At 34.5% G+C, this 12,630-nt stretch overlaps 1 protein-coding gene across 1 annotated transcript in view; it reads left to right on the top strand.

The window, feature by feature from the left end:
* The window catches only part of PKHD1 (PKHD1 ciliary IPT domain containing fibrocystin/polyductin), a 469,911-nt gene that overhangs the window by 292,813 nt on the left and 164,468 nt on the right, over positions 1-12,630 (top strand).

The raw sequence follows: 12,630 nt of genomic DNA, 5'->3' as shown, positions 1-12,630 counted from the left end.
AAGAATAGAAAAATAGCTGGAAGTGAATGAAACAAAATAAAGTCCAGAAACAGATCCATGGATATAGGAAAATTTACTCAGTGGTTAGGATGGCTTTTCAAAGCTGTGGGGAAAGACTAAATTTCAGTAAACAATGTTGGAAAAGTTAATTTAAAAAGTTAGATATCCTTTTTCAGCTCCCAGATTAGCACAGATTACTGAGATTATAAAAATTAGCTTTTACTGAGTACTTGCTGTTTGCTATATATGTGCTTTAAACATTGACATTCTTATACTCATAATAACCTTACTATATATATTAGATATGTATGATGATTATCCATACTTTATAGATGAGGATTTAGTTGGAACTGTTACTTTATTAGCATTATACCTTAACAGTTAGAAATCTGTAACTTGTACTTGATTCTCTGCATACTACCTTTCTTTGTATCCCACATCTTCCTCTTTTCTGGATTTACTTTTTGTTTGCTGACACATACCTTCTAGTAATTACCTTCTAGTAATTCATTCATAGAATAACTAAAGAATGTTGATGATCTTGTCCATTGTTTTCTAGCACACAAGACTGAAATCCATTTGGTTTTTATTTTTATGTGGGCAATTTGTTTTAATCTTTGGAAAACTTTAAGGATTTTCTCTTACTCACTTGACTCTTTTAGCATGGGGATATAGTTTTCCTTGACCATGGTAAACCATTTCCTTAATAGTTTTTCTTCCTGATATTTTGCTTTTTTTTTTTTCCTTTGGAAACATGTAAGTAGATAGATAGGACTTTAGGGTATCTTAGTATGTTCTATAAACTTCCCCCCTATGCCCTTATTTTCTATCTTATTATTCTTTTTGTTTTGGGTAGACTCTATGAGCTTGATTTTGTGTTTCAAACTTCTAGCACTATCCATTGTACTATTTATTCACTCTACTAATTAATCAAATTTTGTTGATGATACACAGTGTATGGGAACTATTCTTCAATACAATTTTTTTGGTTAATGATAATTTTAAAAATGCCATATATATAATTGGTTTTTTTCATGGATATAGTTTCTAAAATATCTTTTGAAATATGCTTAAACTAGATTCTTCTATTTGCTCTGTTTTGTGTCTTTTGATACTAGTTCTTGGGATTATTAAATTGATTATTGATTATTCAGGATCTCTCTTTTATGATTCTCTGCTTATGTTTGTATTTACAATTCCTTGTTTGCCTATCCATGAATCCTTGTTTTATTAAGTTGTCTCCAGTGACTCTGGGTGAGTAAAAATGCAATATGGAGATCTTTCTGAAGAGCAGTGTAATCTCTGGAAGGTACTGAAGTTTGGTTTTGTCCAAATATTAATTTAGCATGCAAAATGCTGAAATCAGAACAAATTAAAACATTGTACCAAACTCCAATCTCAATGGCAGAGTCAAAATTTTCCTGGATTCTCAGCTACTCAGCAATGGGAGGCATTTCACAAATATCCAAATGTAAAAATGACCAAAATGGAGAAAATGAGAAAGGAACACTGCACACCAAAATGTAAACTAAGGACACTAGAAATAGTCAAAAAAAGCAAATCAAGTAAGAAGAGACTGCATATTTAACTCTTTTCCTCAAGGCTTTGCTAGCAGTGGAAACAAAAATTAAGTCTGGCAAAAATGAGAAGAGAATTCAAGAAAAGACTCTCTCAATCTCTCTTCTTCTCCTTCTCCCTCTCACACAGACAAATACATATATACATGGGATTACAATTTTGCCTATTGCAAATAAAAGATATAACAAGTTTATTTTTAATCGTGGTTAAATTTTTTTAAATGTTCAAAAACAGTGCATTCACATTTTTCAAAATAAGAAAAAAACACAAAAGATATTCATTGGAAAGTCACCCTTCATCTTCTGTTTTTCATCTAGTTTCATTTCCTAAAAACAACAATATTACTAATTCCTTGGATACCCTTCCAGAGATATTCTGCCTATACAAAAAATTTAAATTATATATACATGTATATATCTTTCCTTAACCATTTCCTTTACATAAATGATAGCATATTATAAACTCTGTTGTACCTTGCTTTAAAAGATATTATTTGAAGATGTTTCTATATTGTTAAATTAAGTACTTCTTCATTTTTAAGAGCTTTATTGAGGCATAATTCACATTCCATACAATTCATCCATTTAAAGTGTACAATTCAAAGACCTTAGTATTTGAGTTGTGCAATAATCACTAATCAGTTTTAGAACATTTTCATTATCCAGCAAAAATAAAAAACAACCTGTACCCCTTAGCAATCACTCCCAGTCCCAAGCAACCACTAATTTAGTTTCTGTCTCTATAGATTTGCCTATTCCAGAATTTCATATAAATGAAATTATACAGTGGGTTTTTATACTTTGTATAATGTTTTCAAGGTTCATCCATGTTGTAGTATGGAACCAGTTTCTTTTTGAGAATGGACAGATGGCTAAAAAGACCCCATATGTAAAAAAAAATACATGTTTGGTTTGATATATGGATGTATATACACATATATTGATCACATTAATAATATCATGCATTTATACAGTAGTCGCTTATCTTTATGTATTAATTCTTAACAATTGCTTTAAAATGAATCCTCTTCATATGTTGTTAAGTTAACACAGTTTCTTAGGGAGATACTAAGCTCTGATATATAGATTTATTTCATGCAAAGAGTTCTGTAGTAGAGGTCATTCCTGATTGATTGTTGGCAGGTGGAATCTAATATTTCTATTATCTGATTTAGAGGCAAGCTGAAGGTGTGTCCTAACTTCACCATTTTTCCAAGGTGTTTAATTTTTATGGTTTGTACCAATCCTCAGTTTCCTCTTGAAAGGAAGTGAATACATAGAGATGGTTTGTGCTCTTCTCTTCTCTCCTGTTCTAATAGAGAAACTGCTTTACCTTCGCCCAAAGGTCAGTGTCACCTGGTGTCCTCTGCATCCAATGTACTCCAGACTTCTACATACCTCAGGTGTCTTTTCTCTCTATCTGCAGGCTTTTCCTCCTTCAGGGTACTTTCTAGCAGTATACTTGTATCTTACGTAATTAAAATAATTCCCTTAAGCCCTCATTGACCTCTAGATACAGATTATTCTCTCCTCATTCTGTCTTTGCTTCTGTGGCGATTCTTGAGAACATAAATTTGATAGTTGTCAACTTAAAGTCAGCACTGGAAGCCCGTAAAATCTTTTTGCTTTTGCCAAGTATCAGACCCGTATGTCCAACTGTCAACTTGAAATCTCTGCTGGGGTGACTTAAAGGTATTTTAAACCAGAACAACCCAGAGAGGATCCTCTGTATATATCCTCTTCCATCCCTGAAGCTGCCATTCCCAGTTGCCAACTTGCTCTTCCTCTAGCTTTTCCCATTCCAGTACCTGGCATCATTTTCCATTATCAATTACTTTGAGTTGTTCTTGACACTTCGGCCAAACTTGTATTTTCTGTTCCTAGCTCTTTCTCAAATCTGTCTGTTTTCCTTATCTCTTCTCTCACCACCCTAATAAATGCATTATCACATCTTGGGTAAATCACTGGAATCCCTATTCCTTCTCTTCTGCTACTCTTGCCCTCGTCCACTCTACTGCAGCCAAAGTGATCTTTTTAAATTATGAATTGCTTATGTCATTTCCCTGCTTACAAGCCTTTCCTGGCTTAATGCCATTCTTAGGATAAAGTCTCCAGTTGTTTCAGAGCCTCCAGAGTCCTACCTGATCTTCTTCCTCCCTACCTTTCCAACCCCATCTCTCACTGTCCTCCTCTGGATTCTATAGTCCAGGCACTTCTACTGCTTTTCAGTCTTTTGAATGTATGGGGCTCTTTTTAATCTCCCACTATTTATATATATTACTTTCTCTCTCTAGAGCATGCTATCTCCATAACATCATGCATTTTCCTTCTTATCACTTAGTACAGTTTCTGCTGTATAGTTATTTGTGTGTGATTATGGTTAAATGGCAATTTTCTCTAAAATATTTTAAGTTTCATAAGAACTATGCCTCTCTGGATCACTGAACAGTAGAGAGACAGGTATAGAGTGGATACTCAAAAATATATATTGGATATACAAAGCAGGTGATAGCTAATAATTTTTTTCTGTTATGTGCCAAGAACTGTAATACTTTTATATGTGGCATTTCACTAACCCTAACTATCAGCTCCATGAGGTATTTCTTTTATTTTGGACTTGAGGAACAGAAAATTAGAAGAGCTAAGCAATTTTTCTTCAAGGAATGACTTATGTGGATTCCAACTTTGGTCTGTCTGAATTCTAATCTGGTGAGCATCCCATTGTCCCAGATTGCTTTTGGGGCAATTAGTAATAGATGAATTTGCCAGTGTATTTGCCCTATGCTAATTCTTTATTAGGTAGGTGTCTGTGAATGGAGCTGAAGAGAATGAGCACACAGTTGAGAAGTGACAAACTATAGAAACACTTAGACCCTGGATATGTATGCAGTGTAGGCAGGTGGGGGCATCAGTGGGATTCTGGCCATTAGGGAATTATGAGCAGATGAGGGCACTGAGTTCTTAGGGGGTGGATGGGCACTAGAGGGAAGAGAGAAACAGATATAGTTTTCTTTACTTTGAAACATTACCTAGACCTTCTCATGATTATTTTGGTGGGTATCAGAAATAAATACTAAAAATGATTCAGATCTACTTCTTCCTTCCACCCAACCAATCTCATGAAAATATTCACTCTATGTGGAAAGAGAGCCTTGTTTTATTTATATTTGTTTCTTTGACATGGGTGAGTACCTGGCAAGGCAACTTGATAATATTTGCTAAGTGAATGAACGGATGAATAGATATATTTATTGATCAGTAATAATGCTTTTCTTTACATATCATCCTTCTCCTAGGAACTTCTAAATATCTTGGATCCAAAAAAGAGATTAACACTAAAGATGGGGATTTTAGTACCTTTGCCAGGCAACATGGAGATATTTTAGAACATTGGGGCTTTTGGTGGAGGCTGTAAAATCTGGATATTATTATTGAAATACTTAGCATTGTGAGTAAAAGTTCTAGGAAACATTATGGTCTCTGGGACAGTATTTGAATTCAAGGGGAAAGGAACTTATTTTGGAAACCTCAAACAAGAACTCTTTGCATTAAATAAGTATAATTTAGTGGAATTTATTAAAAAATTCTTAATTCGAGAAATTTGAGAATTTCTAGAAAATGTAACCATGGAAACTATGAGAATGTTGACAACAGTGAAGGTCTCTACAGAAGTAATTTTTGTATTTATATAGAATATAACCACTTCATGAATTTAGGAAAGAAAATAGTTTGCACCAAAATGATAAAATTTTGATATATTAAAATCTAGAATAGAGGTAATTTACTCAATATTTATTAGGTACTATATTCTAATATTTCTCTTAGGCATTAATTATGTATTTTTGAAATAATAGATAACTTTTTAAGCAAAAAGGATATAAACATCTTCCTAAGAAATTTAATAATGTTTTAGGGTTTTTTTTGGGTTTTCTTCCCAGTTAGAAGAAACAATTGAAAGCTTGAGTCAAAAAACAACTTTAAAAAAATGAAATCTCACCATTTTCTGGACACATTGCCTTCTTTCAGGTGAAACAGAGAAAGAGAGGATTTATTTTCAAATAAGAAAATACTTGATGGCGGAAATAAACTTATTGAATACAATGTTTGCTACATGGGCCTATGCCTGAATAGTCTCTTTCAGGAACAAATCATTTATTTTATGGATATTCATTTTTTTTCTTCAGGGCTAAGGTGTGAAAATATTTGTTAACTAGCAATTGGTCTCATTATTTTTCTTAAGTAAACAGAAACCCCACATCGGAAAATAAGTTCTCTGCTTCCTTTGGCTTTGACACTAACTATAACATGTAAAAATGTGATAATTCCATCTCCTGAGAGCTACCAGTTTATGCCTTTCCACATATATAACTATCATTCACTATAATTACTGAAGAGGGATTTTGTTCCCAAACTTATGGTTAGTATACATTCATCAATAATTTATAGAGGTAGTCAAATTATGCAGATAAAGTCAAACTGTAGTTTAAATCTGACCTCAGGTTTATCAAAATGTTTAGTTTTTACTTTTAGGTCTTCTGAGGATTATAAGGCCTAGATTTTTTTTTTGAGACTCAAGACATCTAAGCCATCAGAGCACCATGGACCTTCTTTCAAATGGCAACACCAATGAACTTGGGAATGAGATAGCTCTCTAAGAACTTGTCATTTCTTTTGGGTTTATATCCAGAAGCGCAATTGCTGGATCATAGGGTAGTTTTATTTTTAATTCTCTGAGGATTCACCATACTGTTTTACATAGTGGTTGTACCGATTTACATTCCCATCAACAGTGTACCAGGGTACCCTTTTTTTTTAATCTTTTACTAATACTTGTTATCTTTTTTTTCTTTTTGAATGAAAGTCATACTACCAGGTATGAGGTAATATCTCATGGTGGTTCCGATTGCAATTCCCTGATGACTATTAGTAATGCTGAGCATCCTTTTATATTACTTGTTTATTTGTATGTCTTCTTTAAAGAAATGTTTATTCAGTTCCTTTGCCCATTTTTAAATTTAAAAAAAATTAGTTTAAAAATTTTTAATTAAGAGAATTTTAATTTAAATTCCAGTTAGTTAACATACAGTATAATCAGTTTCAGGTATACAATATAATGATTCAACACTTCCATACAACACTTGGTGCTCATCACAGCAAGTGCCCTCCTTCATTCCCATCACTTATTTCACACATCCTGCCACCCTGCACCCCTCTGGTAACCATCAGTTTGTTCTCCAAAGTTCAGAATCTGTTTCTTTGTTTGTCTTTCTCTTTTTTGCCCCTATGATTGTTTGTTTTGTTTCTTAAATTCTACATGTGAGATCTCATTCACTCACCTATTTTTTTTAATTGAGTGATTGCTAGGGACTGGGAGGAGGAGGATATGGGGAGGTAGTAACCAAAGGGTACAAAGTTCTGTTTGCAAAAGGAACAGATCCTAGAGATCTTCTGTACAGCAGAGTGCTCACAGGAAACAATACTGTGTTGTATACTCAAGAATTTGCTGAAACAGTAGATTTAGACTAAGTGTTCTTATCACAAAATAATATAATCAATAAAAAGGGTGGGAGGAAACTTTTGGAAAGAATGGATAGATTTATTATAATGGATACATGGATGTATACCTATCTGCAAACTCATTAAGTTGTATACATGAAATATATACAGCATTATATTGATTATCAATATTTTTTAATATTAAAGTTGTTTTTTAAGTAAGGTAACACCAAGTTGGTCACTCTGAATTCTTTGAGGTCTAGTGGAGAGAGCAGGGGCACAACACCATCTCAAGATTTAAAAAAAGAGAGAGAACCTGGAATGAGAGAAGGCACAGATTCTTTTCTATTTTTATGAAAACAACAGCACCTTCTGGCATTTTCCTTTCAGAATTTGGGATTCAGAGGATTGATCTGATACAGTTGGTAATTTTACTTAAAGACCTTCCTATTAAATAGATTCAAAATATTTTTGGAGAACAGATGGTATAGACTAGAGGAAGAGATAAACATTGTATGTTAAACATTTTATTGATCAATTAAAATATCATAATTTAAAATGTTGATTCTATTATAAGAGTTATGCACGTCTGTGTGTGATTGAGAAAGAGAGTGTCTATGAGGAGTGGGATAGGTATTTATTATCCAAAGTTAAAGCCACCCCTCCCTGAGGGTCCCCCTCCCGCACAGGCAGGCAGGCAGATGGTTTTTCTTCAAGGTGTTAAGGAAGCTGGATTTCAGTCTTGAATCATGTGCCTCTGGAACTTTGAAAACTGCCTCTTCTGCCTATTTTTAAGACTAGTTTGAGCAAAATATATATAGGCAAAGTAGAATAAAGAAACCACCTGTGTGGATTTGATAAAAAGGCAGATATAAAGTTACCAGCTCTTTGAAAAGAATTTACTTATAGAAAAAAAATGCATCCTTACCTTCTCGCACTTCTTTGTTCTGCTTTTCCTACAGGAGAATGAATTCTTGATAAGTGAATACCATCATCTGTGTAAATTAGTCTACTTGATACTAATTTTCAATCCCTTTAATCTTTCATCTCTGTGAATGATTTATTTGTGAGAATTTCCATTCTATCTTAGGAGTACTTTTTTTTTTTTAGACGGTACCAGCCCTTCTCATAAATTGTGTAGACAAAATATTGGATAAATTGTTAGATCCACCAAAAGTTAAGCAAGACTACAAAGGAAAGAAAACACTACCAAACACTGTTTCAAATGGCATTAAAGCTTACTTTTTCATAGGTTCATATATTTATGGAAAAGTATTGTGGGTAAGGCTGAATGTAGAAACAATTATGTTTAATTGTTAATTACGGTAGGTAGAGGAAAATGACAAGCCCACAAATAGTCCTTGTTTGTCCTGCTCTGCCCTTGCATGCCATCACCCTCCCTCAGAAGTCTGAGCTATGTCCAAAGTTGGTTGTAAGCTGTGTTTCTGACAATAGCAGGGTTGTAATGGAAACTGTCTTCACCACCTAAGTTATGGGGCCTGATACAGTGAATACCATACAAGCAGTGGGTCTGCCTGCTCTAAATTATGTCTGTTAATGTGACCCCATCATTATTCCCAGGATCTGTGCCCTTCGCCCTTGATCTCATTTCTACAGGATTTAGACAAGTGTCAGACCCTTGGAATGCTACACAATAGTGACCTTGATTCCTTGACTTTGCTGGAAAATTAAAAAAAAAAGTTTAAATCTAGTGTTGAAATGATATGGAATGCTTTATAACCAGATTAGTCCTGATACAAAAGAATCCCTTGCCCTCTGTCAGACATCTGCCTTTTGATTTGGTTCAAGCTTTCTGGTCATAAGTGTAGCTAGTGCATTTATAGAAGACTAAAGCCCCTTTGTTGTTATTGTTGTACTTAATACATGAGGAAATTGAGGATATTCCTCCTTAGGGTTAACTTTCCAGGTATTTATTTTTAAAGCTTTGTCCTTAAAATTGTCAAAATACAACTCTTTAAGGGGGGAAAAACACTGCTTGGCAAAAGATGCTAAAATAAAGATGGTGAGATGTTTAGTGCTTGATAGATGAACGAGTGGAAAGGGGGTGTAATTCAGAACCAAGAGGCACCACCCCAAGGCTGGTCCTAAGCTCCTTTGGGGGGAAAAAGCAGTCTTTAATTACATCTGGTACTCGTTAATTCTTTTTGGAGTCTCTTTCCAGATCTGTTCCCCCATCAGCCTCCCATTGAGCAATAGAAATTCCAGATGGTTCCCTCCATATGCCCATGCTCATTCTCTCAAGTAGGATAGATTGGTCACTGACAGAGTAGGATGGAACAGCCTTGGTCAAAGTAAGGCGAGATGAAAACAGTGGGTCACAGTTAATTTAGAGATGGTCTATCATTCATGTTTTTAAATGGGTTGTATAAATAACTTTCTGAGTGATTTTTTTCTGAAATATTTTGAGCAATTTTATGGAAATGAAGCTACGTAGAGAACATGGCATATTGATCCTAATTTTCATACCTGGAACAGAGAGAAATCCATTACAAGCTGTCATTATAGTTAAAGGTTGGTCAGTTTGAACCTGCAGTTGATCTGCTGTGGAGACTAACTTGGAATCTATTGTTTTGCTTGTGTTACTTGCAATGATAGCTGCAGTCTCTGTTATTATGATGTGAAAATTCCTTTATAGAAATATTTATAGGGCCTATGTTTCTTTCATCTTAACAGAATTTTGTTATTAGTCACATTGATAGACTTTCTCTTTTGAAGTACTTGGGAATAAAGATGAGATCAACCTCATATAATGAAAAAAAAATACAGTTGACCTTGAACAACATGGGAGCTAGGGTGTTGATCCTCCACCCTGTGCCATTAAAAATCTGTATAGAACTTTTGAACCCCCCAAATGTAACTAGTAATCACCTACTGTTGACCAGGAGCTTTACCAATAACATAAACAGTTAATTAACACATAATTTGTATGTAATATATGTTATCTACTGTAGTTTTTCAGTAAGTAAGCTAGAGAAAAGACAATGTTATTAAGAAAATCATAAGATAAAGGACACTTGCAGTAAATACTGTATTTATTTTTTAAAGTCTGTGTATAAGTGGACCCATGCAGCTCAAACCCATATTGCTCAAGGGTCAACTGTATTATCATTATCATTCAACTGTGTATCACATTGTGCTTATATGTTTATCTGTCATCATCTGATAATGGGAAACAAGTCTTACTCATCTCTGAATTCCCACCACCCAACAATATTTGGCACATCTGGGGAAGGAAAAGAAAGAAGAAAAGCTAAATAGATCCCAGGAAATTTCAAAGTGGAGGGTGTCACTGAAAGCAATAAGAGCAATGGTTTTCCTCTTGTCTTCATCCTATAATTCTTCTTATAGCTATTTGATATTACATGTCAGGAGTAGGGTGGGGTTGTGCTCTGTGTTCTTTGCTGCTATTTCTGAATATCTATAGTTCAAGGTCCTCAGAAACTAAAAATGAGAATTGAAGCTATGGTCTCTGTTCTCCTGGTTCTTTTTTTTTTTTTTAAAAGTTGTAATAGTCTAACAACTTTATTTTTTAAATTTTTATTTATTTATGATAGGCACACAGTGAGAGAGAGAGGCAGAGACACAGGCAGAGGGAGAAGCAGGCTCCATGCACCGGGAGCCCGACGTGGGATTCGATCCCGAGTCTCCAGGATCGCGCCCTGGGCCAAAGGCAGGCGCTAAACCACTGCACCACCCAGGGATCCCTGTTCTCCTGGTTCTGGCAATAGTTAGGCTAGCTATGGTTTGTGTGAAATTTGTTATATTTGGAGTGGATAAGGCAATTAAAAGGAATATTTTCTTCTAAGAAGGATATGTGATAAAGACCAAAAGGGAAATTTTAGATTCTGTGTAGTTGTCACATTTTAACCAATAAGTTTGTTAAAAAGAAGCCTAATATCATGCTTTTATGAATGTGAGTACTCTGTGAATGAGAGAAAAAAATTTTTTGAAGCAGTTTAATCATTTTGTACAATCAGGTTCAGCAGCCAAATTAGTAGTTTGGGCCATGAGTTGGAAGAGATAAAAGGCCAGTGGTATAGAACTCTATTTTTTTTTTTTTTAAGGTGCTGACTTGAAATAATTTCTGTCTGGGTTTTGAAGACATATAAAACCCATGAACTCATGAAATGTGTGTTAAACCTCAAACATTCCCTAGATATTTCACTCTTTGAATGTTTTTAAAATACCTGAGATTAAATTGAAATATACACATTTATTTGTATCTGTTTAGCCTGTTTTCTCATTTTGTATTAGTTACTAATGTGCTCTTGAATTTAAGGTGTGTAGGGAACTAAACTCAGCAGATCTGGGCAACAATTATTTAATAACTTTATCTTTGATGTCACAATAAGCACTAGGAATTTTTAAAAACGGGCGTTTGCTTCCCTAAGAGAGTTACAGTGGGTGAGAAAGACATAATTATACTCAGAAACAGCCCAGTGACAGTTACCTCCTTACATATACTAATTATGGATATAATTATAATAAGTATTTTAATGTTCTATTATCAGAATGTACAGAGATTTCCATGGGGGAAGTGGTGGGCCCAATGGGATGAAGAATGGAAATGTCTTACTAGCAGAGCTGGAACTTGGGTTGATTCTGATGAGTGAGGGTGGTTCTGATGCTTTTGGACCACAACCATACCTTGAGAACCATCATCCTACTGTCCAACTGAGACATAAGGGAAAGTATATGCCAGAGAATTTATGGATTAGGCCTACAGAGGTCACACTTCAGTTCTGCCTGCATTTTATTGACTACAGCTCAGTCATGTGGCTTTACCTAACTACAAAGGAGGCTAGAAAAGATGGTCTAATAGTGAACCCAAGAGGGAAAGGGAAATAATTGGTTTACAATCCTAGAATCTCTGCCATATAAGCTATGTGGCAGTCTTATAGCTAGGGAAGTAGTTAGGGACCAGGAAAGACAACCTATGAGACATTAATTTGGAAGGCAGGTCCTTAAGAATAGCAGGGTACATTGTTTCCTAGAATGAGACATGAGATTATATTAACAAAATTCCATAAAACCTTTACATGTGTCAGTGATTACGGTACTTGAGATTTAAGCAGAAACATTTATTTGAGATCTTTAATTTGTGTTGAATTACTACTAAGCCTCAGAAAGTAACACTTAATACTTTGGCACACATGAAATATTTACTGTTTTAAATGAAAATTTTTCTTCATGTATTGCCCTATTGTTACTTTCAGACAAAAATCTGTGATTCTTTCTTCTGAAGTTATATGGAAACTCTATGAAAGGGGAGAGGAAGAACAATGGTTTTAAGTTGTTCAGTGAACTCTACAAGCATGCCAAGCTAATTGACAACAGTTCAGTAATGAAAATACCCAGCATTTCTTGAGCACACATCAGAGCTTTGCTTTACATGATAGGAATCTGGAGATTGAGAATAATTTACTAGTATTGTTTAAGCACTTTAGATCTATGAACTCATTTCATCCTCACAAAAAGCCTATGAATGGAGCAGGTATTTTTATTATTCTCATTTCACAGATTAGATAACTGAGGC

The sequence above is a fragment of the Canis lupus genome, chromosome 12 (assembly GCF_003254725.2).
Source record: "Canis lupus dingo isolate Sandy chromosome 12, ASM325472v2, whole genome shotgun sequence".
Taxonomy (NCBI): Eukaryota; Metazoa; Chordata; class Mammalia; order Carnivora; family Canidae; genus Canis; species Canis lupus.
The sequence above is the reverse complement of the archived record's forward strand: the minus strand, read 5'-3'. Positions and strand labels throughout refer to the sequence as shown.